The sequence below is a fragment of the Sinocyclocheilus anshuiensis genome, unplaced genomic scaffold (assembly GCF_001515605.1).
Source record: "Sinocyclocheilus anshuiensis isolate Anshui unplaced genomic scaffold, SAMN03320099.WGS_v1.1 scaffold2551, whole genome shotgun sequence".
NCBI classification, from domain to species: Eukaryota; Metazoa; Chordata; class Actinopteri; order Cypriniformes; family Cyprinidae; genus Sinocyclocheilus; species Sinocyclocheilus anshuiensis.
The window spans coordinates 112,827-119,378 of record NW_015558706.1 but is presented as its reverse complement, the minus strand read 5'-3'; the positions used below and the strand labels follow the sequence as shown (position 1 = coordinate 119,378).

General features: G+C 37.0%; 1 pseudogene; it reads right to left on the bottom strand.

The window, feature by feature from the left end:
• Positions 1 to 4,906, bottom strand: part of LOC107681445 (macrophage mannose receptor 1-like) — a 28,023-nt pseudogene extending 23,117 nt beyond the window's left edge.
• Positions 4,907 to 6,552: the final 1,646 nt, after the last annotated feature.

Here is a 6,552-nt window from a genome sequence, read left to right as displayed (position 1 = left end):
TAAAAAGACAGTATAAGTCATTATAATCAGTAATTATGTCCCCACTGGATGCAACAAATGCCTCGTTTATAATGGGTTTTAATGTTTTTGTCTTGTCGCTCCGGGACACGGCATCACAGTATGGTAGGAGCGTAAAATTTCCGTCACACGTTTGAGGTATTCAGCCAATCACAATGCACTGGATAGCTGGCCAATCAGAGCACACCTCACTTTTCAGACCGATGAGCTTTGTAAAAATCTACGCGTTTCAGAAAGGCGGGGCATAGAGGAAAAACAATAATGTACAGTATGTGGAAAATAATGTGTTTTTTGAACCTTAAACCGCATAAACACATTTCATTACACCAAATACACAAAATAATGTTCTTTTTAGCAGCATCATATGACCACTTTAAACACTAACAGATCTCCCCCTATATTAATTTTGTGCAAAAACACTTAAATCAAATAACACTTAATTACAACATTTACTCCTAGAGTCAGAAGCAAAGCATGCTGGAAACTAGAAACTAGCCTGACAAAATGGTACTCATAATTAATCAATTTAGGGTTTTCTGAGTAGCAAAGGCATAGTACACAAATGTACAGATTTTTACAATTAAAATTAAGAAATTGTTGTGCATTGTAAAGTCAACTAAAAAGTGTTAGGACATTTGTTAGGTTTTACAATGTAGACCTCTATATAAACAAAAATAAATCAATATTAAAGCATAAAGTAGGTGATTATGTGTTTCTGGATATAGTGAGCTGGATATAGGCTATTAAAATGTCTTGTGGCTTTGTGGCTATGGTATCAACATTCATACGAGCTCAACAGAACCCCATAATCTTACAATGTAAATCTGTGGGGAAAATGGAAGTGCAGTGCTCTAATATAGGACTGTTGTGTTTATTTGGTTTGTTCTGAGAATGATAACTCTCTTTTCCTCGCCCGAAATACATGTAACATTCTAAATCATCATTCAGAGGCAATAAAGACTGCATTGAGGCAATTCTAAGATAGCATTATTTGCCTGTCAACATTACAGAGCCCCTCAAGCTGATTACGCAGCGGCACTAGACCTCTGCCAAAAGTGGTCTGCATGTAGGCCTATGATTAGAATATCATACAAACGGTTTGTCATAAAATAGAGCCGAGACCCTGAATACACCACAAACATTGACGGTCAAGAACAGCTACTCTTTTGCATAATCTCTCATCTAAGATAAATAGAAAACCATTTCCGTGTATATCTCACAAAATGACGTTTTATAAAGCACGCTTTCGTTCTCACACACATACAGTCCAAACGTATCATATTATGGATTTGGAGTCACGGATCGGATACATTTTTTTCGGATCAGCTAAACAAAAAACAAACAAACAAACAAACAAAAAGTTGTCCATAAAAATACCACCAGATGGCACTGTGTGGTCTGTTTGAATTACTACTATTCACGACATAGAAAATCAGCAATGTTGAAATGTGAAAAAAATGTAAATAAAAATTATAATAAAAAAAATAAAAAAATTACTTGTTGAGCTTATGAAGTATTTGATTTGAATCATTAAACAAGACAGAAATGTAATAATTAAATGTAAAATAACACTGCATGTTCCATAGATTCCAAAAATGTAGTACTTGTAATTGGATTAAATTATGTTTTAAAATGCTCATAATTAGATTACAGCTACTATTTTATGTAATGGAATAATTACACAAGTTACTAAACACGGCAACTGACAAAAACAAATATTTATAACTGACAAAAATATTTAAAACCTGAAAGACTTTGACTGTGTCATTGCTGACTTCATGTTTATTCTTGTGATGCAGGGATTCCCAAAAGTTGTTGTCAGTCAAACCCCTTTGAACTAACATATTGACTAAAAGTCCTCCTGAGATTTAAAATGAATATTTAAATAATTTAACAACACATTTGCATGTTCTGTAATGTTGGTTAAAGGTAGGGCAGGCAAAAGCATAAGATCCCTCCCTTCCTGCAAATCACTCTCTAAAGCCACGCCTCCTCCAAAACACAAAAATGCGCACAATGAGACCAGAGGCTAACCAGCGAGTGACACGCTGAGAGACGGCATTGGTGGAGGGCTGAATACAGCGCTGTAAGATTACAGCGGTGGTGAGAAATCATTTACAGTACTGAGCGCATAATATTACAATAATAATGCCTTCCTTTCTTGCTCGGTCTGCAGTTAGCATGATGGAAAGCGCTGATGTTGTAGCATGTCTACGCAAACAAGGTGCACAGAGGTATGCAAATTCATACATTGACAGGCAGGTAGCACAGCCTATTGTAGCCCAAGGTCTGAGGAATATGATTGGACGAAAATTTTATGGTCCTACGCCTTCCACAGATGATATAAATTAAATTTAGACCACTTAACTTTATGATTGTTATCGGGATGCCAAGAGACTTTCAACCATTAGAGTGTATTTATTTATTAGAGTGTGGATTTAGTGTGTATTCAGGGCACTGAGCTTTAGCATTTTTCATATGTTGTACTCATACATATGCTGTACAGTAGCAAATGTCCAGATAATCATAACTTAAACCAATATGCCTTGTTTGGCTAAGAAATAAAATAAACAATGTGCTTTTCAGGAAAAAGTGTTCGAAATTTGTGCATGTGAAAGTTGAAAATGTGCATCCACTACCTTATGGGTGAATGTTTCTAATTATTCTTTTTCTTTTTTTAATATACAGGCCATTTTTGCATGGTTGGTCTGAATGTAAATTGAAAAGGGCTACTCCAATACTGAATTCATAGGTTGATTTATTCAAGGCCAATCCTTTAGTCCTGGTTTTACAATGCAAATTTGATTTCCCTCAAATATTTCTGGGTATATACAAAACATATACTGTATACACATAACTGTATTACTTATCAATTTCAAAACTGAAATTGACATATCAAGCCAATACCTGAAATTGGGAATAATATGCACTGGATGTTAAAATTCCATTCAAATTTATTAGAATGACATCATCATATACAGTAAACATCAAATACAAGTAATCAAAGTCCTTTTTTAAACTTAAGTACATTTTTAATGATTTTGCAGAAATATTTAAATTTACAACTAGAGCATTCAATTGTAAATTTAGTAAAGGAAGAGTCTAAAAAAATCTTTAAAAAAAGTTCCTCTAAACAATATAATTCAGACTTGTACATTATATTCTTTAAGTGTGTTTTAAAGACTTACTTTACTTTAGAGGGACACTGAAGATTACTGTCTTTTACATTGATTATTTGTGTTGGCCATAAAGTTACTCTCCTGATGAAACACCTCTTCACCTTCTCTCTTTCTCCAGCTTAATTTGCTCTCACTTTCCAGGCCCATGCTCTTCAGCTTTTCACTTATCTGGAAGACCAGCAAAAAATAAAAAATGTTACACTCTAGACCTGTGTCCATCTATAGCCCAAAACAGCAGCAGCAACAACAACAATGTTGATGATATGAGTGGTGTTGGATAGCTGTAATGTATTTCAAGACACTGTAGAAAACAAAATAGCAAAGAGGAAAAGGTTGGAGGAATATCACTGGAAAAGGAATGAGACAAGAGCTACAACCCGTGATTATATCGGGGCTTTCCAGCACTAAAGAGACGTTAGAGAGCGGGAAGCCCTGAAAATGGACGCTAAGGGTGATTTGTTTCTGCTCGACACTCGGTTTTGCTATGTTTCACAGAACCAAGATATGCTGTTATTCGATCTGCCAGCTGTTATTTGTTGCCTGTGTTGGATAGTGTGTTCATGAATTTGTGGGCGGAGCAATGAAGGGAGGGGTGTGTTTGTTTGGTTGTTGATTTCAAATATCAGTAATGTATCTCAGAAATCCCTTACTACATCTTTAAGGCAGATACAAACCTCATTGAGAATGGCTGTCTGTAGTGAAGGATCATTCAGTGTGCATTCATTACAGGACAATTTCAGTCTGACAATCTGCTTTCTATTCAACTTGTCTAGAGAAATACAAAGTGAATCTTATCCTCAGCATCCTCAAGATATATACATGAAAACATCACAGTTGTTTGTAATGTCTGTTTCATAAGTGTTATTTATTTATTTATTTTAATCATTTGTTTCTGTGAACTGGGGAAACTCACCTCCATAGCAGATAAAAGGCTGCTGTAGATCACAGCTGTATTGAGCCCATTTCCCAGAACTGGTTCTTGACATGCCAACACAGTCACCAGATCCTGAACTCATGGATGGTTGTTCTGCTGCCCAGTGTCTGAAGAAGCGGTTCCATTTGTCAGACCATTCCCAAGAGTCCAGAAACAGACCAAACCAGACCCACGATTCCGATGGAATTTCACTCTTTATCAGATTCCATTCCTCAGAGTTGTGGATGGTGGCCAGGTCTGTGTGATGCTGTCTGCAGTAGCTCTGAGCATCTGTCCAATTCTTCCACCTCTGTACCCTGATGTATCCAGTACTTTCTACTGAGATATGGAAAACAAGAATCAGGCCTCAACCCAAGCTAAACTGAATATTAACACAGATATCAACTTATAACTCACCACTGTAGCACACAAAGTGTAAATGTGATGAGCAGGGATAACTATACCAAACTCCAAAGGCAAAATAGCCGCATTCTCCTTCACTGTTTGGATGCCCTGTATTCCATTCACTGTATTGTGCGAGTGTATCATCTCCATTAGACCAAACCCAGTGTTTCTGTGGCCCCCTCTTCAGTCCAATCCACACTGATCCACTGTATCCAGCATCCACTATATTTACCAGCCTGTTCACATCACCCATGCTGTCTACAGTAGCCAGGTCAGTGTACTTCGATCTGCAGTAACTCTGAGCCTCTGGCCATGACATTCTCACATTTATATAGTGGTACGGACGAGAAAGAGCAGAACTGCTCCAGAAGAGCCCTGTTAAAATTAACATGTTAAACCATCTATATGTGAACACATCATCATAAATACAGATTACAAATTACCATACATAATTTGGGGGGGTGAATACATACAGAACACTGTACATGCACTGTACATACTTTGAGATGTGGATTACAAATTTTCTTACTTAAACATCAGACAGTCTCGACTTTGAGTTTGTAACTAGAAGGCTGCCGGTCTGTTCTCCATAAGCTGCAAGGCTAAAACCAAGTACACTTAAGCATACTATAGCACAAGTAGCATGCAAGTAAGGCTAAGTATGAAATTGTGTGACACCACTGTTAATGCACTAGAAAATATATTTTAATTTTATTGTTTGATTTACTGATAGGGATTAGAATCACAAGAACACAAGGACAAAACTTCAAGTTTTGTGAAAGAAATGAAAAATGTGTCTGTTTGACGATTTTGTATTGTAAGTTCTTTTCTTTTCGTGGTGCTTCTTCAGCACCACCACACTGAGCACAGGAATCCCCCAGGGCTGCGTGCTTAGTCCATTGCTGTACACTCTGCTGACTCACGACTGTGCAGCAAAACCATATCATTAAATTTGCGGATGACATGACTGTAGAGGGTCTCATCAGCAAAGACGATGAGTCAGCGTACAGAGAGGAGGTACATTGGGTATCAGGCTGGTGCAAAGTCAACAACCTGTCTCTGAACGTGAACAAAAGAGATGGTTGTTGAGTTGACTTTACAACAGCACATATCATCAACTCTCTGCTAAATATTGATGGTTGCTCTGTGGAGATCAACCGTCAAGAGCACCAAATTCCTCTGTGCTCATTTGACGGAGAATCTCACCTGGTCTCTTAACACCAGCTACATAGAGAAGAAAGCATCTCTACTTTCTACAAAGGCTGAGGAAAGCTCATCTCACTTTCTCCAGCTTATTTTGCTCTCACTTTCTAGCCCCATGCTCTTCAGCTTTTCATTTATCTGGAATATCAGCAAGAAAGAAAATAAAAACAAAAAAAAGTTAAATAGATAACATCAGAAATACAATAGCAAACATTTGCTATTGTATTTCTCATGTTATCTATTTTATCAGTGAAGAAATTCATAAAGTCATTACTATTAAACTGTGAGGGAATATTTAGATCGGGTGGCGTCTGTTTATTTGTTAATCTAGCCACTGTGCTAAATAAAAACCTTGGATTGTTTTGGTTATTTTCTATGAGTTTGTGGATATGCTCGGATTCTACAGCGTCTAATACTTTAGCTTCATTCATCGCACCCAAAGATAAACTGCAGGGCTTTACAACTATAGGACAGGAAGAGCTAAATAAACTTATCACTGCATCTAAACCAACAACATGCCTGTTAGATCCTGTACCCACTAAATTACTGAAAGAGTTGTTACCTGTAGCAGAAGAACCGCTTCTCAATATTATTAACTCGTCGTTGTCTTTAGGTCACGTCCCAAAACCATTCAAGCTGGCAGTTATTAAGCCTCTTATTAAGAAACCACAACTAGATCCTAGTGAACTGGCAAATTACAGACCTATTTTAAATATTCCGTTTGTCTAAAATTTTAGAAAAAGTTGTGTCTGCTCAATTGTGCTCCTTCCTGCAAAAAAATGATCTCTATGAAGAATTTCAGTCAGGTTTCAGGCCCCACCATAGCACAGAAAC